The sequence below is a fragment of the Lonchura striata genome, chromosome 3 (genome assembly GCF_050655825.1).
Source record: "Lonchura striata isolate lonStrDom1 chromosome 3, ASM5065582v1, whole genome shotgun sequence".
NCBI lineage: Eukaryota > Metazoa > Chordata > Aves > Passeriformes > Estrildidae > Lonchura > Lonchura striata.
In genome coordinates, this window is record NC_140705.1 from 5,080,757 (window position 1) to 5,104,756 (window position 24,000).

The 24,000-nt window shown below is 39.7% G+C and overlaps 1 long non-coding RNA gene across 1 annotated transcript; it reads right to left on the reverse strand.

Annotated features, from left to right (window-relative positions):
• Window positions 1-998: 998 nt before the first annotated feature.
• Window positions 999-11,052, reverse strand: LOC110468948 (uncharacterized). The gene is made up of 2 exons (XR_014953532.1): window positions 7,342-11,052; window positions 999-1,296 (listed from the first exon to the last, which is right to left on the reverse strand). It is a non-coding gene; the product is annotated as an uncharacterized LOC110468948 (long non-coding RNA).
• Window positions 11,053-24,000: the final 12,948 nt, after the last annotated feature.

The window sequence follows — 24,000 nt, forward strand, 5'->3', positions numbered from 1 at the left end:
AGGTGAAAAAAAGAGCCATTATTCTCTCTCTGCTTTTTCTATCTGGATGAAAAACATTATTTGTGACACACTTCATGCTACTATGCATTCATATTCATCTCTCACAAGCAGCTCAGAAAGGTGCTGCTGAGGCAGTATAACCAAATAATAGGAATTTACATTCACAGTTTCAAAGCAAAGATGTGGAGTCTCAGTTAAGTTTCTCAAACATCAACGCCTCTAATGAAATTCTAAATGCCTTACAGTGTTCTACTTCTCCTCCACCCATCAGTGCAGAAGGGTAATAAACTCATCTGTGTCCTGCATCACAGATGCCACTCTGTTGGTGTTTCATCCATCCTTGGTCTTTTCAAATGGCACCAAATGTCAGAGCAGTCAGTCCTTGGTGTACTCTCAATTTGTTCATCAGTAAAGACAGTTAGACAGGACCTTTTTCCTGGACTTTTAATATAATTTGCCTTTGTGACTCTCTTCTGGTGGTGTCATTGGTGTATTATTTTTTCATAGGTTGCTTTAAAATCTGTGTTTAGGGATCTATGTCCTGACTTTATCCTGAAAGCCTTAAGGAGAATGAAATTACAAAATTTTGCTGTGAGGGTGGTGAGTCCATGGACAGGGTGCCCAGAGAAGCTGTGGTTGCTCCATCCCTGGAAGTGTCCAAGGCCAGGCTGGACGGGGTTTGGAGCAGCCTGGGACAGTGGAAGGTGTCCCTGCCCATGGCAGGGTGGTGGAATGAGATGAGCTTTCAGGTCCCTTCCAAATCAAATCATTCTGTGATGCTTGCCCTACCCTGTGGTACAGTGGCAATAATAGCTGAAATTATTTTTTTCATCTTAGATGGAATTGGGGAACCTGGGAAGTCTGAAATGTCATTTGAAGTTCTGTGCTGTAAATGGAATGTTTTATGTTTTATACAGCATGTTGCACATAAAAAACTTTACCCATGATCAGTACCCTTGAGGAGGGGAGAAAAGAAGGCTGATGAAAGAAACATTGACTTGTAGCAAAATATTTTTATTTCAGTAGGAAATAGAAGAGGCAAATTTCAGATCTCCAAGTCCAGTCTGCCAAATTCTTATTCCTTTAAGCTGCACCAGGATGTGAGGAGTGCATGCGAATTAACAGCCTGATATAACTTCAGAAATGTTCCTTCTTTGAAGAAGAATCTGGTCCAGATGATCATCCAAGATTCCTTGCAGCCTAAATGGTTCTATGGCTTAATTATCTTTATTTCTCCTCTTGGAAGCCCTGTAGTGAATTACCATATATGTGGCACTGATGATCTAGAGACTGAGCCTAGAAACAAAACAAAGAATCAGTCAAATTAACTGCAGCATTTAGATGAAAAAAAATCCTTTGTCAAGTTCACTGTTTTCTTTGTACATCTACAACAGAATTGCCATATTTTGATCCCCTTTTCAGCCAAGAGCTCAGTGGAAGTCAATGTAACTCCAAGCTGTATTACAAAGGTTTTAACTCAGTTTCCAAGGCTAACTATATATGCAAGTCACAGACTCTCGATTTTGTACTGAGAAACCCAAGATTTACTTTTTTTTCCTCTGTCAGAAGCCAGGACACTAATCCTGGAAAAAGAAAAAAAAGTATTGATCCCATACCTATTAATTTAAAAATATGTGGTTTTGAACTCAAGCTGGCTTTGAGGAAGCTGTAATGAATACGAGTCACGATCCAGCATACTTTACTTCTTTTGACTAATGCCCTTTTCCATAGGAACTGTGAAAGGAAAAAAAATATCTTCTTTTACGGTTATTCTTTCTTATTTATATACACACTCTGGGGCAAATGACTTTCCTGTCACTGGAGGGACATCAAAAAGGAAAGCAGTTGCAAATTTCTCACAGAGCTGAACTTCCTGGAATACTTTACTTGGCTTCCAGAAAATATTATTAAAAAAAGTGGTTTCTTAGTTTCACTTGCTCCTTGAGGCAGGTGGAACTGAGAAATAGCTAAAGGGTGGTTCCATAACTAAGGAATTGTCTAGAGTATTTTATCTTGATTTTTTTAAGTATTCAGATCTGTCATTTCAGACTCGTTTACTATTAGTTGGACTTCCTGATGATATTTTTTATATATATTTTTTAATTCCCAGCTTGAAACACCATAAGTGAGACTAATTTTCAATTTTCAAGAAATTATTCATGCTCTTTTTCTTTGTTTGGTTTTTATTTTTTTTTTGTTTTGTTTTGGGTATTTTGAGATGATCAACATTTTGAGTTCATCAGAAAATCTTAGGTGCCCAAGAAGTCCTAAGAATTGACATGTGTTTGGCTTACTGCTAATTTCTATTAATAATCAAGGGATGGGAGAGGAATTTTTATTTGTTTCTATCTCATCACTTGAACATTATCATCCAACATGATTCAGCACCTATTTTGTGGCAATTGAAGTGGTGAAAATCTATTCAATATTGGTTATAATAGATCACTACTAAACTGAGTGAGATTTTTTACTCCTAAAGGTTTTATAAAGTTAATACTAGCTAGAAAATTACAATATTAAACAGTGAAAATTGCTACAGCAGACATAAACATTTATCTCATAGATTGAAACATGATTTCAGGCAAAACCTCCTCTGCTGTTACCAAGCATTAGTTTTAAAAAAGTAAATGTCCCGATTGGAGGTAATGGTCTCCAATGCTGTTTAATAATTTGAAAAAAAGACAGAAGAAAATAATAATGAAGGAATTTTGCAAAATTTTGCCTGGACATATATTTATTTCTGTTTTGGAAGATTATTTTATGGCCCTACGGGAGCAATGAGATGGGCACTTCTGGAGTCCCATGTACCCTTTGGAACAGATCATATTTTCCATAAAGTATTAAAACCTTACTTCCTGATAAGTTGTGATGGGGTTTCTGTAGCTTCTGAGATAAAATCCAACTCTTTTGTAAGTTTGGACTTTCATATTTGGATCATATAATAAAGTTTTTGTGCGGCTCCCTGCAAAGCTTGGGGTTGTCAAACTCTTACTTCAATAGAGTTTGAGTATAATACCTTATCCTGTCTTTTTTGCATCAATAATTTTAGCCTTGCCCTAGACCAGTAGACCACCTTCAAATAATTTTTGGTTTTAGTGTCCAAGTAATGGAAAAGGAAGAGTTCTTTCATTTCTGAAGGGTATATATGTATACTAGTCTACTAGAAATACATACATATATATAAAATATGATTGATTGGTATTAGATAATACTACTGGTTTATGGGGCATGTATATATATCTATATAAATATATATATATATATATAATATTTATACAAACATATATATGTATATATTTACACTGTACTAGAGTGCTGGTTCCATGCAGTTGAAGGAAGTCCTTTCTCAGCTTTTGAAATTTGAAGCTCTGTGCCTAACAGTATTTTTTCCAAAGGCATTCCTACTGCTGGGGAGTTTAACTCTTACAGACCATCTCTGTCTGTGTGGCAAAGAGTATTTTCTCCAACAGGTCCTAAATGCACTGTGAGTGTTGACTAAAATTTACTGCATGAATCCAGTATAGTTCTCTTTCCTCAGTGAAAGACCTTCAGAGAGGTTTTTAAGAGCATCTGTAAAGAAGTCAGAGTTTGTACAGGGGGTTTAGAATTAAGGTATGGTAATTTTAACAGAAATTGTTCTTGGTCAATAATTTTTTCCCTGTGAGGGTGGTGAGGCCCTGGCACAGGGTGCTCAGAGAAGCTGTGGCTGCCCCATCCCTGGAAGTGTCCAAGACCAGGGTGGATAAGACTTGGGAGGTGTGGAAGGTGTCCCTGCTCATGGCAGGGCATTGGAATGAGATTATCTTTAAAACATCCCTTCCAATCAAACTGTTCTATTGATTCTGTGTAGTTGAACTTCTGTGTATGTGACTTAGTTTTGTCGAGTGTTGTCATGCTACTCCAAGCTATTAAAAAGCCCCACATGGTTTCCTACACCTTCACTGCTCTGGTGTAGTATTGCCACAGCACTAACTGTGTACACAAAACACACTACATTACTGCACTTGCATTTGTATTCAGGACAAACTACTAGTTGTAACCTAATTTCCTTATAGATGTTACAGACCTCTAGTTTAACTACAGCAATGTCCTGCCCTTGCCTTCACCTTACACAAGAAACACTCTCTAATTTGATAAAAACCCACATGTTTATTTTAGATTGGCAGACAAATTTTACTGAAGCTGTTGCAAAGGGGGCAAGGAGGGTTTCTTTCCAAGGGTAACAAGCTGCCAGACAGCAGAAATTCAGTTTTGGTCCCTAAGATGCTGGAGCAATTGAGCCAGGCTCGAATCTCTCTACGGCATCACTGCAACAATGTGAATATGAGAAGCCACAGAGGTGACCTAGAGCTGTCTTCTTCCTCCCATCTCTGGGGTGCAAAATTTTCTGCCGTTGCCTCTAGATGTGGTTTCTGCCAACTCTCTCTCCATTTTCATCTTTGCCTACAGAAGTCTCCGTGGAGGCTGGTAGAAAGGGATGGCTGGGCACTGAGAACTTGTCGTATTTACTACTTTATCCTCTGCCAGTCTGCAGGGGGAAAAAGTTGCTGTGAAAGGAGAATAGATGGAGCAGGAAAGTGTCTGACTTTGGAAGGGAGCATTTAGTACAGAGATATTCAGACTTTATAAAATTTCAGCTACAGCTCTCTTCTCCTCCCCATACACAGAAAAAATCCAGCCAGCACCTCAACCAACCTTTCAGAACCTTTTTCTGGCTTGAGGCTAATTGCAGCTCTGCATTCTGGGAAATAGAGAGGGTGTCCCAGCCATTGAAAATAAATCTTAATTTGGACTCACTTTCTCTCCTTGTTAAACTGTTGGTAATTTGGTACATAAGAGGGCTGCTCCTGTGAGCAAGAGACACGGCCCCCTCTCCATCCTCTTATACTACAAAGCTTGCATTTTTCATAGTGGATTAGCAAGTCTAGACATCTTATAAAATGTCAATGAATGTATGGATCTTCAGTGTGTATTTCTCAGGAGAGCTCTGCTTGTTTGCAATGCCGCTCTCCCAGCCCGATCAATACAGCCACAACAGCCTTCTGCATTTTCTGTCAGAAAACAGAACCCCACTCACTGGATTTTTTATTTTTTATTCTTCTTTCCAAGGCAATTAATAAAATAGTGGAGGAAAAGAAAACAGAGGGTGGGCGGGGAGCTGGATCATATGCCGAGCACCCAGGGAAGTTGTGAATAAAGTGTTTTATTTTAATTATTATTACTAACCACAGAGGCACAATAAGAATTATCAGGAGGAAAATCATACCTCAGGGGCGAGACAAGGACTGTGGAAGAGAAGGGAAAGGAGGAGCAGCTGAGTGAAAGAACCCCCACGGGATGTGATTATCTCCTGATAACAACATCCCCAGACTTATTGCTATTATGAAATTTCATTTCTCTACTTTTTTAATATACACAGATACATATATAAATTATTTAGGTGAAGTATTTCAATTCCCTGCAAACCACGAGTTTGCATTAAAATGCTTCAGCTGTGAGATTCTAAGGTATATTAATTTCCACTCTTTGAGGATGTTGAGCAGTCCATCAGAATAAACTCTTCATCCTCGGCTGTTTTATGATATTATTACAATGTATTTTACTTGGGGAATGGTGGGTGGAACAAGTTTTCAGAGAAATAGTCTTGTTTGGGTTCCATTTGGTTGCTGGAGGGGGAAAACTCCATATAAAACGACTCTGGCTGTTCAATAAGGCATCCTGATTTCTTCTTCTTATTATTTTTTCCCCACCACAGTTCTATTTCTTGTCCCCTTTTGAGAAATCCCAAGTCACCTCCCCACCTACTCTAATAACAGAAAGGAGATATTGCAGTCACAAGACACAGGGACCTCGAGGACTGCATTCAGCTGTGTGTTTTGTATGTTGAGCTTTCTGGCAATTATATATAAAAATGGGGACAGGTTTATGTTGTTACTGAAATCAGTTTTACAATTTCACTTGTGATTGAAAACTTTTTAGCGCTGAAAGATACTTTAAAAATCCACCTCATTTTTTTGTTAGACTGGCCCAGATTGTGTTTGTTCTATTTTCCTTTTAATTTTTCCAGAAGCTTTTATTTCAATTCAAGACTCTGACTGCAGCTCACAGATTTCATTTTTGGCTAAAGTTCACAGAATCAGCAAATGGTTTGGGTTGGAAGGGAACCTAAAGATCATCTCATTCCAGCCCCCTGCCATGGGAAGGGACACCTTCCACTACAACAGATTTCTCAGGAATCACTGCAAATCAGAGGGATCACTTTGCTTATTGGGTGAGCTTTAAAGCCCTTTGGATGTAGTGAAAAACTCTGTAGCAACTTCAATATGAGGGTTGCGTTAATCACATAATAAGGTGGAAAATATTTTCCTTCTCTACTCATTCAGTTCACAAATTCCTTTAATAATTCTTTCATTTGGTTGTTTTGGTTTTTTGCAATCCCAAATATTCAACATCAGGGAAAACACTGTGGAGTTTAATGTGGTCAAAACCTGTGGTTCATAGAACACTCAAGATGCTGCACAAAATTAAGTGAGCTAAATCTTTTTCCATAAAGTTTGGCATTCTTTTTCTCTTTTCTTGTCTATATGTTCTTTGAGCTATTACCCTTTTCTAAATTATTCCCAATGGAATTATTTGGGAAACACAGAAATATTTGGGGGAAGGTATTATACTAAGCCAACACAGAGCTTAAGGAAATTTTAAGCCAGTATAAAAAGACATTTAATACTCTTAGATCTGTGGTTATGGTTTTGATATCATCTCCTTTCTGTTCCATATCAGAATGAGTGAGAGCCTGGGACTGTAATATTCTGTTCCAGTTTGTTTTTTATCTTAAAGGGCTTTGACAATTATGTTTTGTTATGAAATGATTTGCAGAAGGGAAAATTCAGACCAGGAAAGAGAAATTTCACTCTCATGAAAACAATACTGATCCTTACTTTAGTTTCTTCATTTGCAGTAATTTCACTGCTCAATTTGTGTGTTGTTTTGATGCTTTTTATCTCTGCTGACATCTCTGGAGCAACGCCTGATACCCATTTGTTCAAGCAAAATCCCAATCACGCTGGCAGAATTCATCTAATTGTTCCCCTCACTGATGTATCACACAGACATAAAAAGTGAACTGAAGACAATGTTTCCTAGGCTTTTTTAAATCTACTTGAATAATTTTCTGAGAAAACAACCCAACACTACTTCACTTTCAGTTAAATGAACACTTTCTTTCAGCTGTATAAATCACAATACAATTGCAACCTATGGACTCACTGATCTTAATTGCTCTGCCATCACTAAGAAAATCTTACACTACTAAAAAGTAAAGATAATACTAAAGATTTTCACCTTGCATAGCACAGTTGAAACCAAAGGAATTATATTTATTCCGTCCCTGCTGATGCTCTTGCTCAGGATCAGCATCACAAGCCTGATAGGGTATATACAGACAAAACAAAAAGAAATAAAAGTTAAAAATAAATAAACACATGGGTGCATACACATATATGTATATATATACACATTTATAAGTGTATGCTCAGGAATAAAGTTGTAGAAGATTCAAGATTTTAGGAAACACCATAATTTTGGATATGAAGGGAGAAGGCCAGGCTTCTGAAACCCAGTGTGGGTGGATGGTCTCAGAGTACTCTCCCCTCTGCCTGTGAGCCTCAGAGAGTTTTGCAGCAGAAGGGTGATACAATGGATGCTTGGCTGTTTCCAAGCCCTAAGTGATCTGCTCTGATTTGTTCCACCTAGTGCTGAATCACTGAGGGTTAAAAGGCAGCAATAAGGTTTAGAAAAAGAAAGAGTTGAAAATCTTAAGGGTTCTATTCAAATTTAGTTGCAACAGATTTAGGAACATGATGTTGTTTTCATAGAAGCCCTAGCAGAGACATCAAACAGGTACATAGTCAACTATCACAGAATCACAGAATAATTCTGATTGGAAAGACCTCTGAGAACATTGAGTCCAAATTTTAAAAGTAGGAGTAAAGTGTATTAATGTGCTATTATTTTAAGTATTTGATGGATATGCAAACATTTTGCTTTGTTAGAGCACAGAAACACTCTGTCCAAACACCACTAAAAGACTTGATATAATTTTGCCTCTATAAAAATGTTTCAAATAAATTTGAAGCTGGACAGGGGAATGTTGTGACCATAAACTGCTTTCCTTAAGAGAGCATAGCTAATTTTCAGGAGAAGAGGGATGCACTTCACAGAGTTCAAAGGAATGCCACAAAACTGATCCTTGGGTTGGAAAACAAGCTCTGCGATATCAGGCTTAAGGAGCTCAACTCAGATTATCAAAGAGGGAGTGGAGAGGTGAGTTGATCACTGTGTAAGGTACTTAGAAATGTTTGATTACAGGGAGCCTGTCATCCCTGCTAACAAGGGCATAACAACATCCAGTGTCTGGAAGATTAAGTTTACATAAATACAATTTATTTAAATAAGATGGAATTCCCTGGCACTGAGAGGATGTGGATCACTGGCACCTGACCAGTGCAGGTGCACTTGGCTTTTGGCTTTTTTTGAAGTGTAATTTGACCTCTGTTTACCCATACATTTATTTAGGTGTTGCAATAATTATTTGGTCTGTGTCTGCAGCAGCAGCAGGAGGAATCCAAATGCCTCACTTGAAGTACCTGGAAGAAATCCATGGTGATAGGTCTTTTGCATGTTCAGGAAAAGCACAGTCTATATTTAGGCAATACTTGCAATTCCAATCATGTTTCTCAATTTTATCCTGATATGTGTTGTGAGAGAATTTTGTTGGGGGCAATATCTTGGCTGTTGATGATTTACTTTCCTCTGAAATGTAAGCAGTTGTTTGCAACTGGAAATGAGATATAAAAGAAAAGATATTTTGATCCCTGTTCTCTACATATTTGCCATCAACACCGAACTGGGTGTTTTGAGTGAGATTTGTTCAGTTCTTATCAGTTCTTCAAGAATCTGACCTTCCTCAAGTCTATTGGGTTTTTAGCACTTAAATTCTTCTCCCAACACATTTTGTCTTCCGCTTGTCTGTGTTGAATTTCATCTGCCATTGTGTTGCCCAATTACCTACAGTAGTTTAGTTAGGTCCACCTGGAGTTCCCACCAATCCTCTCGGGCCCGGATAACCTAAATAATTTTATGTCTGTGTCATAATAGCCATAAAATAATTCTGTGTCAAAACAATTTTGTAAATTGGTGTTTCAACATTTGTCCTGAGTGCAGCTGAACAAAACCCTTTGTGTATAGCTCCAGTCTTTGCGCCTCAAGGACTCCCCTATTATACACCTGTTCTTGACAGATTGAGGCCTAAAACAGGAGAGCTTAGTCACATATTAACCAGCAGGAAGAAAGTCTCTCCTTTTTATTAATGCCTGCCTATGAGTTCAGTGTTTGGAATGCAGTCCTACCTATAAATCAACATCAGAGACTACAACCCAGTGTGTTCAAGAGCTTTGTTTAAACATCAAAAGAAGAACACAGACAAGCACTATGGTAGAAATATAACTAATCACTTGCAAATACATCTTTCCTGACAGTAGGAGCTTAACCTTTTTGTTTAATGTTACTACAGGAAAATGCACTTATTTACTCTCTATCTATTTTCTTTAAAGCAATAGACAGGATTGCTATGAAAAATGATTGTATTTATTACTGCAATAACACAAAGAGGATTTTAGAAGTGTTCAGTAGCACGAGATTTATGGAATCTTGGGAATTTCAAGGCTTCACAATGATTAACAAGAACAGGAATTACTGAGATTGCTGAGCATATTTGGCCAGCCCATCTCTTGATAAAACAACAGCTTAGTAAAAATAAGAAATATATGTAGGGTTTTTTCTCATTTGTTGACTGGTAATGAACACAACATGATTGCATGTGGCACATTGATTAGATCAAATTAACTTCACACTCTTCTCCTGGCTTTCTTAGCTCGTAGGGGACTCCACTAGGATTTAGCCATAGTGTGCAGAAAATCCTAGAATCTATAGACCATTCCCTTTAATTTGAATGCTGCAGATTATGGATAAAAGATTGGTCACTTCTAGGATTTAAGACTTCAAAGGAAAAGAAAATAAAGAGAGACACAGAGGGGAAAAATACAAACAAAGAGCTCCTGTGAGAAAGAAGGGGAAATGCAGGCTCCTACAAGATGTGGGGCTGGGTTCGATAGAGCTCCTGAATCTGATTTTCCACTTACTCACACAAACTCCATTGAACTCAATGGCATTACTCCTCTTTTACACATTGGGAAGAGAAAGCAGAATCAACCCCATTTTTCTACTGTAGCATAGTTCATTGCCAGGAAACACAAAAAAAAAAAGATCACAACATTCCAGATTTGCTTTCATGTTTTGGGCTTGATGGTGTTTCAGTCAATACGAGTTTGTCATTGATCAGCAGCACACGCTTTGTCAGCAGGATCAGGACCTCTGTATTCTTTGTAATCTGTTTTGTAGATAACAAAAACTGGTCTTCCCAAAGGTGTGGCTTCTAATGCAAAAATAAATTTTAAAAAAAAAGGTAGCACATTGGGTACAGGGCCTTCCTTCAGATGATAAAAGTTTTCTTAACTCTGTCCAGATACAAACCTTCCAGTGGGGTTGGTCAGCTCCAAACTACTCAGCCCCAGGTGGAAAATTCTGGCTTGCATTGCACTGCCCACTTTGGAATCCAAGGTCTCACCATCTGTTGTGGTTTAACCCCTATAGGAAGCTGCTCACTCACCTCCCCCTGGTTCAAAGAGGGCAAGAATCAGAGAGGTAAAAATAAAGCATCTTGCTGGACAAAATACAGTCTTATAGGTAAAATAAAATCTGTGGGGAAAAGCAAAGCAAAATAAAAAATTCATTCCCGACTTTCTATGAGCAGAGAGGTGTTCAGCCATTGTGTTCAGGTGTTCATTCCTCACTTTCTATGAGCAAAGAGGTGTCCAGGGAAACAAGACTCCATTACATGTAATGTCTGCTTGGGAAGACAAATGCCATAAAGCTGAACATTCCCCATCCTTCCTTCTTCTTCCCAGTAGCTTTTATTGCCAACCATGACACCATCTGTTCTGGAATAGCCCTTTGGCCCATTGGAGTAATCTCTGCCCCCTTCCAACTTCTTCTGCACCCCCAGCCTCCTTTCTGGTGAGGGACAGAGGAACAGAAAGACCCTGACCCTCTGTAAGCCCTGTTTAGCAACAGCAAAAATCAACACTATTGCCAGACTTATCAACACAATTGACAGCACAAAACCCAAACACAGCCCCAGCTACTGTGAAGGACTTTACCCCAGCCAAAACCAGCCAACAGCCCTGTCGTGATGCACCACAGGTGTCACAGGATATGATGGAGCTGCCTCCACTCTCCACATGCATTTATTCCTTTCCTCCATCTGACTTTTGGCCTCAGTAGATATTTTTCTCCTATCCCTCAGGAGCTTTGTTTCACTCAGTTGGTCCTCTCACTTCAACCCCACTATGAGTCAAGAGCAATGGCTCCTTTTTAGAGGCTTTTTCACCATCTGAAGAGGAAATGGAGCCAAAATGCTGATGGCAGAAACCTCAACTTCACCTTGAACTCACGGCAAGAACTTCAGAGTGCTGTAATACTAAATTAGGCAACAGCTGTGCCCCTAAATTTGAATTAGTTTATGTTTTTCACTCTCTAAGCCTTTCTTTTTCAGGTTTTGTTCTTTCTGCTTTTTTCTACATTTTCTCTCCATTCTTAATACCATCAGGTAGCAGAGGTCTCTTCTTCCAGTCACTAGTTCCTGACTCTTCATAGCCTTCCACCTCTGTTCCACTGTGCATCTCAAAAATGAACTGAAAAGCAAAATTATGACCTTCTGTGGGCTTTTATTTCTCAGTTTGAGTTTTTTCTAGTATTTTGGCCTAGTAGCTGTTTATTCCCTATTCCTGTAGACCACTTCAGGCTTTAATTTAAATGAAAGCTGCCCTGACAAATATGACTGCCATGAATTGCCCCTGTCCTAATGTAAGCTACAGTGCTTTCATTTCCTGGAGTGCTAATGGTAAAAACACAGCACTAGTGAGCATCACAGGCTGTACAATGCATTATAAATAAAGGTACATGCACTACAGTATTCAAGATAAAAGGTATTAAGCTTACTGTAGGGGTACTGTAAAATTTAGTGCTCAGTAGAATATGCTAGTAGTCCCTAAAACAGCAGTCAGATACTCACCAGGCACAAAGACAAAGCAAATTCAAGAAAGAAACTGTCAATAGCACAAGCTCTAGAAACCTTCAAAGGGTTCAGGTCTGACCTATTTGCTCTTATCCAGTTACATTTTTTTCTTTCTTTTTCTTTTTTTTTTTTTTTTTTTTTGGTGAGCTGCTCCATTGAAATCACGGTGTGGAAAAAAAAGTATTGTGCAACATGGAAAAAGTCAGCACCTGCAAACTCTGCAAAAGAGCTCTTGCCAAAACCATGCTTCTTGAGACCCCATCATGTTCAATAATGCTCACATAAACATACACCCTCCTTGGGCTGTAACCCCTCCTGCAGGTTTTGCTCTGGGCTGATGCAGTACCTGACCCTACAAGATCCTGGGAAGCCCAGTTTCCCAAGCTGAAACAGAAAATCAGTGTTGTCTATGGCTTCATTTTATTGACTGCAAATTTCATGAAGTTCATCAAGGCCAAGTGCCGGTTCCTATGCTTGGATCGCATTAGTCCCAACAGTGCTGCAGGCTGGAACAGAGTGCCTGGAAAGCCGGAGAAGGACCCAGAAGTGCTGGTGACAGCAGCTGAACATGAGCCGGGTGTGCCCGGGTGGGCAGGAAGGACAAAGGCACCTGGGCTGTGCCAGCCATGGTGTGGCAGCAGGGCCAGGGCAGGGACTGTCCCCTGTGCTGGGCACTGCTGGGGTCACCTCGAGGGCTGTGTCCAGTTCAGGCCCCTCAGTTCAGGAGGGACATTGAGGGGCTGGAGCGTGTCTAGGGAAGGGAACGGAGCTGGGGAAGGGGCTGGAGCTCAGGTCTGAGGAGGAGCAGCTGAGGGAGCTGGGGGGGCCCAGCCTGGAGAAAAGGAGGCTCAGGGGGATATTCTGGCTCTGCACAACTCCCTGACAGGAGGGTGGATTCAGGTGGGAATTGATCTCTTCTTCCAGGTACCAAGTGACAGGACAAGAGGAAATGGCCTCAAGTGGCATGAGGAGAAGTTTAGATTGGATAATCTCACTACATGTGTGGGTTTTTACAGCAGAAAACAAAGCCCAGATGCAGAGAACTTTTCTTCCAACAAACATACTTTGTCTCTGATGTTCTCTGATGTTCTCTGTTCAGGTGCATTGCACTAGCTATGTGAGCAAAGCACTTACTTTTGAATTCCCATCCATGTTGCCTCATAGAATTTGGTTTTGCCAAAATATCAAGAGTTACTGATCACTATCTGGACCCTCATATGCCATTATTTAACTCTAAATTTCCTTTAAGTTACTGGAAATCTTCTATTTGCTTCGCAGTACTCTGCACCCCTCCTGTCATGTCATTAAATCTTCAGGCCCATTCAGATGTATTATTCATACACTCATTGCTTCCAAATACAGAATATCAAATATAACTCAGCTGGGCCTCCATCCTGCAAAAAAATATACCTGTGTTATTCTCAGCACCCAAGCAGAGAGGAAAAGCTGGAGAGAGTCCTTAGCCTTAAATTGTGTATACCTGCTTGTAGGATCATGGCTCCTGTCAGTAAGGGCTGAAATAGCAAAGTATCTTGGTCTAATTTATCACTTCTTTATTATTCCCTTTAAAAATGTAAGCTGATTTTAAAATAAAAAATCCTTCTGAAGTGGAAAGTTCAAACATTTAACTTGAAAAAGAAAAGTCTATGCCAAGTCATTTAATGTTTCGTCTTTTCTAAAGCTCTATTTCAATGAAACTATTAAAAAATTGTGATTGAATTTGGGTGTATTTTTGTTCCTTCCAGGAAAATGCAGAATTGAATAGTCCTCTGAACTGATCAGCTACAAACTTGCACAAAGTCCAGGGGCTTACAATACAAAAATAACTATACAATAAGGGGGGAAAAAATAGACTAAGTGAGCCCACCCATCCTTGTACAGTGGGGTCCAGTGCTACTTGAGAGCCCTCAGAACATCCAGGTCACCTAGAAGAATGACCAAGTGTGAAATGGGGTTACAGATACCCATTCTCTTCTGGAGCAGCAGGCCAGCAGTTGGAATTTCAAGTGCCATTAAACACCCTGGAGCTGTGTCCAGCATATCTACATGACCATCACTGTATTGGTTAACCAGCTCACAACACTCAGCTGGCAGAGCAGGAAGTGGTCATGAGGTCATAGAATGGAATCATTTAGGTTGGAAAAGTTCTTCAAGATCATTAAGTCCCCATAGATTGAAAAGTGAAGGTTTCCATTAACTTGCACTCTCTGGCTACTTGACCACCACTGTCTCCAGCCCATTTTTCACATTCCACTGGCTTTTGTCTAAACAAAAACAGTGCCAGGAAGGTCATAGAGTGGAAGAAGTAGTTGAAAACTGAGGTGTAATTCTATAGGACCAAACAAATACAGAGCATCCCCAAAGCATGAGATGTGAGAGATCTGAGCACAAAGTAATACTCAAAGATGGGGAGAAAGGATGGAGCTCCAGATCTCTGAAAGCTTTCAACAGTAAAGCAAAAAAGAAATATACATATATACATACACACGCTGTGCCTCGATTTTAATGATTAAGGGAAAATTCTACTCTTTTATTTATGTCCTTGGAGTTTTCCAATAACCAGTTCAGGAACTGTGAGCTAAAAATGCTTTCCAATGGCCTGTGTGCAGTGAGCCAAACTCAAGCTGAAAGCTCTGTGCTTAGACACTGATCAGATTAAGGACCTGCAACACTCAAGCTGGAGCCCTTCGACTGCAGACAGCGTGTTCAGAGGCAGGGGCCACTTGAACAATATGTGCCTGTGCATAAATCCACCTTCCACTTCTGCCTGGCCATGGGGCAATTGCCCATCCATTGAGAACAGGGCATTCCCTGCCACTCCGATTACCTCCTTCCCCTGCAGCCACTGGAGCTCTCGTGGATGCATGAAAGGAGGCACTGGTTTTATGTGAATCAGAGCTGATGGTGCAGAGGCCTTTGGGAAATAATCAATTACTCTGTTAGAGCAGTGCCTGGTGCTGATGGAGATCTCTGCTGACAAAAGCCTGCCCTCACAAGGTGCTCGGCGCTGGGTCCTCACTTTGCCTTTCACACCTTTCAGGACATGGCATCTTGATGCAAATAGACCCAGCAGAGGCTTCAGCTGATCTGGCCTTCGGTGTAAATTCATTGTTTTACTCTGGCAATAACAGGATTTGGCATCAGGACCTTAACTTGATTTTTTTGGGAAATTGTCTGGGCCCAACATGCTTTGATAGACTCTGTCATAAGAAAAGCTATGCAATTGCTCATAAGCAACTAATAGACCTCTTATGCATATTTAGCCATTATTGTAGTTTTGTTTTGTTTTGTTTTAATTGCTGATGATTCTCTTATTTGTGCTTCTGTAGCCAAACTCCCTGATTGGAATATAAGGACACTCTTGTGAGGCTTTTGAAGCAAAATCTGCAGTGGAGCAACAGCAATTCAGCCCTAAATCCTTCCCCATTAGTGATACTAAGCACTGTAGCTAATCCTTAGCAGCACTAAAGGACGCTTGAGCTTGCAGACTGTCATATCCCCTCACCGCGTTCTCCAAGAAAAGGCGTGGGGGATAACAGCACAGCGCATCTCCTCCTAGTGGCAACGCAAGGGACATCACAAATTCACGGGATTCTACCACTGACAGGATGTCATTTCAATTGCCTTATTAACCATATGAAAAAATATATCACAACAGTGAGAAAACTTCTCAGTTATCTATATCTTACCCCTAAGGCTATTGTCATGAGCCAGTGGCATACTAGGGGAAGAGTACTAATTCAGTTGTCAGCTGCCTTGCCTATTAAACAGGAGGAAAAAAAATACCAGCAACAAAATTGAAACAAGTAATAAGGGTAAGAGAAAGGTCTGGATACCCTTGTCCACTTGATTTCTTGAATTAAACAAATACAATTACTTTTCCTGTTTGCCCTGTCACACAGCATTGTACTCGGAGTATCATCTGCCTTCTAATTGAGTATTTTCTCTGCTTAAAATGGTACATGGATTGCACTTTAAAAACGTAAGTGCTGGAATATTATACTCCAAGTTCATGACCTGCATTGTAAACCATAAGAGGATGAGCAATGATCAGCTGAACTAAAACATGTTCAAGGGCTGGAAAGAGCAGGCTCACTGCTAAGGATTAAGGAAATCTGTTGGTTTCTCTGTAGATTACCTGGGTTGTTTGATTACCATAGACAAACTCTTCATGGGAGGAGGTGAACAGTCTCCAGATACTTGTTCTACAGAGAAAAAGGCAGTGAGATGATTTCCTATGTCCCTGCTCTTTGTAGAGGCACTGCAGACAGGGCTCAGCTTCCTTATTTTGGTGTCACTTGGGAAGACTTCGCAGCTCCCAAGGACACAGATCTGCAAAACCAGTGCCAGACCAGACCACTCTGGGTACATATCACAAGATGCCTCAAATGTCCCTACATGACCATATTTAACCAACAGGAACCTACCATAAAACTCAAATGTTAACAACAAATTTGTTAACATTAGTGACTGGTAGTGTGTCACTCCAATTTTGGAGCACCATGCTGGTGTTAGCAGTGGTGCTGGCAGAGGTGTAAATCCTAAAAGTGTTCTTTTCAGAAGACATATTTTCTTTTTCATCATGATTTTGGTGGCTGATATGGTTAGAGACATTTGGGGAAGGTTCATTTTAAGAGTAAGCCACCCAGTGTGCAATGCATCTGCCGAACCAAGAGCAACTACGGATATCAGAAATGTCTTGGAATATTTGCCCAGAGAAGCTGTGGCTGCCCCATCCCTGGAAGTGTTCAAGGCTAAGCTGGATGGAGCTTTAAGCAACCTGGTTAGTGGAAGGTTTCCGCCCATGGCTGAGGACTTGGAAAGAAATTATATTTAAAATGTCTTCCAACACAAGCTGTTCTATGACTCAATGAGCCCTCCTTGCCTTGAGTCACATCTCCAGAAGGATTCAGGAATCCTGTAAGCTCATGGACCATAGGCTTAGGAAGCTGAGGCATGTGCTGCTTCCCCATCTTCTCTGAATCCATGTTGCCATCACCTTTACTGTATTTTGTCATTTGCACTTCTGCCAAGGATATGTGCAATTCTATACTTTTGTTTTGCTGGCATCTTACAGGGGTAAGTGACTACAAATTAAGGGTAATTAATCCTTTCAGAAGACATAATAAGGTAATTTCATACCTACAGGAATAGGGTAGAACAATTTCAAGTTATGTGAGCAGGACTTCTTTCCTAGGTACCAGCTAGTTGCAAAAGGTGCACCATAAGTTAAGCAGGATGATAACTGGCGAGGAAGATGTTCCAGTGAAGATTGTTGAGTCTGTGATCAGAAGGCTGTTAATTAAAGTCCAGCTATGGAAAGAAAATATTCTTTCCCCAGATGGAGACATGATCCTGGGTGATCGATCTGCTCTAGGTGCTTCAGCAGGGAGGAGAGGGACCAGATGACTTCCAGAGGTCACTTCAATCTCAACCATTGTCTGATGGAGCAGCAGCAGGTTTGGAGGCCACTGGCAGAAAGAGTTCTAGAGCTCTTGTACCTTCTTCACCACCTGAATCCCACAAGAATTAATTTTTACTGAACATTCTCTGTGCCAACTGTCCCTTTGTCTTTTATTTGCAAGATCTTTTGGGTCCATCAAGCATCAAAAAGCAGAGACCCCTTTGCCATGACCCAGCTGGTTTTCCCCAGGCACACCTCAACAGAAGACCCAGGAGAAATCAGGATAGCCCCTGCTGCAGCTGGCCCCAGGGGCAGAGAAAAGACCCTCATACTGTTCATCCTACCAGTAGGAATGTTGCCTTTAGTCTTCACTGTGCTGTCATACTTAATAAAATCATAACAAATAAAAATATGGCACACATCCCACCCACTGGATTGAAGATATTGGGAGGTAGGATAATTGGTATTTCCAGGGAGCAGGAAGCCAGTGTGGATGGTTCTCTTCACATTATACCATGGCAATGTCGCTATCATTCAGAGTACTGATATTCAGCAACATCAGCCTGAACGAACTCACAGCTGTGAAAATAAGTATAAAACCTCTCCATGGAGATATTTCACTGAATAGTTGTTCTCAGTATTCATGAGGAGAAATATTTATTTGGGTAAAAACATAGATCCAGTTCCTTTCAGTAAATTGTTACAGACAATGCAGAGTCAAAAGGGCATCTTTTTTCTCCTTTAAAAAAAAAATTATTTGTAGCAAGCCTTCAGCAATTTGTAATTAGATCTTTCATGCTGAGAGGAAGAAAAAAAAGCAGAAAGAGAGGGGAGAGAGACCCATATTTCTGCAAAATTATTAGTACTTTTGGCAGCAGAAGGCTGGATCCTCAGCTGGTGTAAATTGGAGGTAGCTGCAGTGAAGGCAGCAGGGAGATGCTGATTGACATCACAGGAGCCAAGTCTGGAGCAGCAGCAAAGGGGCTGAGCCTGTATTAGATCAGACATTAAAATGTTTGAGAAGAAGATGGAGATGAGAAATACAAGAGGGAGAGCAGAGCAGGGTGCAAACTTGTGGGGTTCTGGAGAAATCAAGCCTGTGGACAGGCAGGAGAAAATGGAGAGGAAGGGGAGGGAAAGATTGAGAAATCTGATTGCTACAAAAGCCTACTAGAAATCTAAATGAAGGGGCAGGAGAGACATGAGGGCATTGAAAGAGGAAATTTAATTTTTAAAGCTACTCAGAATTTGATAATGGGTGCTTGAAAGAGTATGGGGAGAGATAAATCATTTTAAGCCTTTCAATAATCAATTACTGAATAGATCAGTTAATTTAACAAGGACTAAAAGACACTTTTTATATTTATTGCACCAATACAGTATCTTCTGGCAGTTCTGGTTTTATCCATAAAACTAAGTCAGAAAAAGCAGTCCAACAATTTCTCTGAATGTCCCAAATGGGACAGAGAAGGGATGCAGTTATTTAGATGCTGAAATCTTTGGTGGGGGGGAATGGTCATTGACCACACTGTTACTGAAGAATGTCTCATATCTACATAGCTGTATACATATTTATCTACAGAGTAGTGTGTGACGCAGGACCATTGGACTGTCCTATGCACTGGAACTCAATAAAGGTGTGTAGGAATATAAAAATGTAAAAGATTTTAGAAAGTAAAAAGGTTTTAGAAAGTAGACAAAAGTTGAGAAAGGCTGAGAAATTTTAAAGCTTTCTTATAGGAAGTTAAGAAAATAAGAACTAAGTGAATACATTTATATTTATCATAAGAAACAAGAAAGAACAAGAACTTATTGATAGTTCAAGATGTGAAAAGTCTTAGATGTATGCTTTGCAAAAATATAACATTTTTAATCTTATACAGTGAATTATTGTGTATTGTTTGAGGCTCATAGAAGTCTTTTTGTTAACGTTAAACTCATGTGGATATTTTTCTTATTAGTTAGAATATTAAGACTTTTTACTTTTTCTTTTATGCTATTAGTTTAAAGAATATGTAGAAAAAGGCTTTGCATAAACTGCCATCTTGTCTTTAATCTAGATTTACATAGATGTTTGTTTTTCTGTGTCTCTTGCTTTTTGCTTGTATGATACAGACAGATAATAAATCCTACAACCAGCCAGGGTGCCACCCCGTTTTGTGACACATAGACTGACCCAGCAGAAAAGTGGAGTGAATTAATCATGTCCTGGGTCTGTAAAAGCTCTCTGCATTTTTCATGACAAAGGTTCATCCACAGCCAGCTGTTGATGAAATCTCCAGTTTCTGTACAACAGAACCACCACTGTTTGTTTCTGTTTCTTCAGGACAAATTACCTACTTGGTACTGATGCCTTGTGAAGATTGTCTTAGAACAGAGACTAGACAGAGCTAAAGAATAAAGTAAGTATTTATTAAGAGGCTTTAATAGATCTACTTTGTGCAGCACAACTCAAAATGGTTACAAAAATGGACAACCGGAGGTCTCACGCTTTTATAAATTGTGGTTAATTAGCATATTGGAGTTAATTGTCTAATTTCAGCTTTAGTTTATGAAGTTTCATCTTTCTTATTTTCTTTATTTGGTCTACTGCTGTTTACACTCTTGGGCTTGAGACCTGGATCAGCTGTCCTTGGGTGCTTAGTTAGAGAAGGAATTGTTTTGTCTACTCATTCTGTGAAGAGAGCTTCCTATCCCCTAATATGAAACCTAGACTTGCACACTCGAGCAGAACAGAATCTGAAAAATATAAAACCTGAGGCATCAGCAGAATCCCCAGGAGAGTTAGATTAATTTATATTGTCCTTCATCTCTGTCCCTGTGCTTTGCTTCACACTTCATTGAGACTTCAGTAGCATAAGGGCTTTTCTTTCAAGACAGGGCTCTACAGCTTGCAGGGAACTGCAGTATCCCAAGACTGCTAAAGCTGTCCTTGACCAGTTGATTTGGCAGCCTTTTCTATGACCTTGTAAAAGATAACCCTTCACCCCAGTTAGTCACCTGGATTTTCTACCATGGCCTGTGGAGGCAAATCTCTCCAGAAGGTGCTTCATCCTCCTGTTGATGTTCCTGTTATTCAGTGTGTCCCAGTCTCATCTATATTTACCTTACAGTTAAAATCATTGTTTTTCAGGGGGGAAAAGGGAATTTTTCTTCTGAGAAGTAAGCCTTTGTGTGTCACACATACATTTACTTCCCAGCCTACACAAGCCTGTCTTGGAATACCCAGTTCCCCCTTTGAACTCTTCCCATTTACAAGCTGTAGTCTGTGTTCTCTAAACATCCTTTTGGATTTTCTACAAGTAAACTATTTCTAAAAATTAGACTATCAGTCCCTCTGTCCATCTGGCTCATTCATCTTCTTCTCAGCTTATTTTTCTGAGGTTCTTTTTGCTGTTGTATCCCTGTGATTTTCTCAGAGAAAAAAAAAAACAAGCCAAACTGCCTGCAGGTTAAATTGCCTGGAATACTTGGGTGAGCAACAGGTCTGAGGACATGAAAAACATTTTTTGCTTAAAAATATCCAGCAAATGTCTGTGGGAAAATTCTGGTGGTGTGACCATCTGTGTATTGACATATGTTTGCTGTGGAAGGCTGAATCCAGCATTCAGTGCTTCAGTGGGAATCTCGAGTGCCCAGAGTGAGGAGGGCTCAGCCCTCTGTGCCTTGCACAGGTCTGAGTCACACAGCATCACCTAAACATCTGCACAGCTGGGACAGAAACTCCAGAGGACATGGAGTGAGTTCTGCTTGGAGCAATCAGTGATTCCTTTTAAAAAATAAGAGAAAAACTTCAACCAGGTAAAAAAACCTAAAACCACTGATTATCGTATAAGACCAGGAATTAAAACTTTGCAATCTGAAGAGTGTAAAGTCTCATTTTGTCCATGAAAGAAGATTGCAGCTTCCTTCAGAGCATTACAAAGCATTGAAATTTAGAGTTAACACTTCCTTTTCATTGAGCAACCACTTTAAATCAACTTGGCGTGTAATCCAACAGAATTTATGGGTTTGAGCTGGGCAGAAAAATGAAGGTTTTGCTTTTATGTGTCTGCGGAAAGTCATGGACTGTGTAGCTGCATCTTTGAAAGGTTTCACATCACCATTAAAACAAAAGGAGTTGCTTAATTTTTCTTCATCTCATTACTGTTTTATGCTGCACTGTGTCATGAAACTTTCCAAGTCATTGTGCCAGAATTAACATCTTTCTCACAGCCAGTTTTGCTTTAACAGTTTATAACAAAACAAAGTGGGCTTCATGAAGGCCCAGGTTACCTTTCAAACACTGGATTTTGATGCAAGAAGCATCAAGAATTCTGTCTTTCACTCTGATGTGTGTCTTTGCCTGTCTGAGATTGGAATTACAATAGCTGAAACTGCACATTGAAGCCATACATTAATGGGTCATGTATATTAAGCAATTTAATCCAACCCTGGGGTGCCCAGCACAGGAAGGACATGGACCTCCTGGGGGAAATCTAGAGGAGTCCACCCAGTAGACAGAGAGGTGGAGAACTTCTGCTATGAGGAAAAGCTGAGAGAATTGAGTCCTTCCAACCCAAACCATTGTATGATTCTATGAGTTACTGAATTTCCTCTGCTTATTTGAAAGATATTTGCTCTGAACTCAAAAAAAATATATCACTTAAAGAGAAAAAATAAGATGTTTTGATCTTTGGTTTGTTGAGTTTTTTAAACTCCAATATGTCTTTTTAATTGTCTGTGCTGAAACAATAATAGAGATATTCTTAATTGTAGTTTTCATTTTTAATAAATAAAAGCCTTTTTTTTGTCATGGCTTTTTGCAAACACCACTTACCAAAGTATTTTATTAAAATTATGGGTGTGAAAATTAATGGGAAGGAGGTTCAAAGGCAGGGGATGGGTGGGTGGAAGTCCTTTTTTGAAAAGCCAAAAATAATAAAAAAAAATTCACATTCCAGCTAGAAGTTTCCCAGAGAGTATGGCATTTTCCAGGATTGTTCCAACTGCTCTACCCAGTTCTAGGACACGCGACTGGGCTCATGTGCCTATTTTCAATCTTAAATTTCTTCCCTGGGATTCCTCCTTGGGAATTCTGTTAAGACTGTAGGAGGTAAATCACACAGGAACCACAAATGCTCTGTGTAAAGGAAGCCCTGTGGCGTTTAAATTGCCTCTCTTGAGTCATGGTGTCTTCCCCAGGTAAGGAGAAAGGGCATTGCTCTTCCCATTTTTTTTTTCATCAAGGAGTTTGGAGTCATTCATTTTGGAATGGTAAGGAAAAGAAAGGTTTGGATGTTGCCTGGGGTATTTGTTGGGCTGTCACTTCACTGTGATCCATGGGAACAGATCAGGGATATTTTGATGTTTGGAAGGGTAGGGTCATTTCAAAAAGGCTTGAAATTGTAGTCACATATTTCAGCATCCAACAACCTCTGGAAATTCCCAGTAGGGCACGTAATGAGAAAAAGGCATCATTCAAACACTACTGATTTCAGTATGTAAAATTTCATTAAGTTATTTTCAATTAAATTAATTCCTTTGTAGATGTCCTCATATCCCTGTCTTGGTCAAAGGAATTTATTGACTGAGCACATGGAGAACCTAATGGCAAGAATATAGTTTTGAAAACTTGCTGATATGTTTTCTCAGAGGGAATTATGGGGAGATACACTTTGGGAAGGGGGATGGTGGACATAAACTCTAAATTGGCACAGCTGATACTTTTGAAAATGTTACATCCAGTCTGTTCTTTGGGCACCATATTCTTTTTCCCTGACATCACAAATTTTTTTCAAAAAATTTGCATCAAAAAAGTGTTTTCTGCTGGTCTAGGAAATTTACTGTGCCAGAAGCTAATGAGACATGAATAAGGCCAGAAATGCACATCCTTTCACTTCTTTAAACTTTCCACCTTATAGCTGCTTCTGATTTTTCTTCAGATATCAGCACAACTTCACTGTGCTGTCAAAGCTTGTATAGGATCACATGGCTAAGCCCCAGCAAAAATCCCTTATTTCTTTCCTGTCTTTATTCTGGTCTAAATGGATGGCTCTGAGTATGAAAAATAAACTACTCTTTCCATAATAGCAAAAAAAACCAAAACCTTTTCTTGTTTTCCTTCCCATCTTGTAATGACATATTAAGGGAACGAACAAAATCCAAACCTACAAAACTCCTCATGACTAGCATCTACTTTTTGGTTGTTATATATTTATTCATTCATTTGGTTGGTTTTTTGCAGTATATTTCCTCAATCACCAAGCAGACCATGGATTTTTCCCAACAAACAAGAAGAAATATATTTAAACAGTCAATTTCCCTGCTCTGACACACTGCAGGAGAGTTCAGTGATTAGGGAGGTGCAGGAAAATGTGGTCAGATAAGACAGGGAAAAAGTAGGAATACTTCTGGGGCAGTT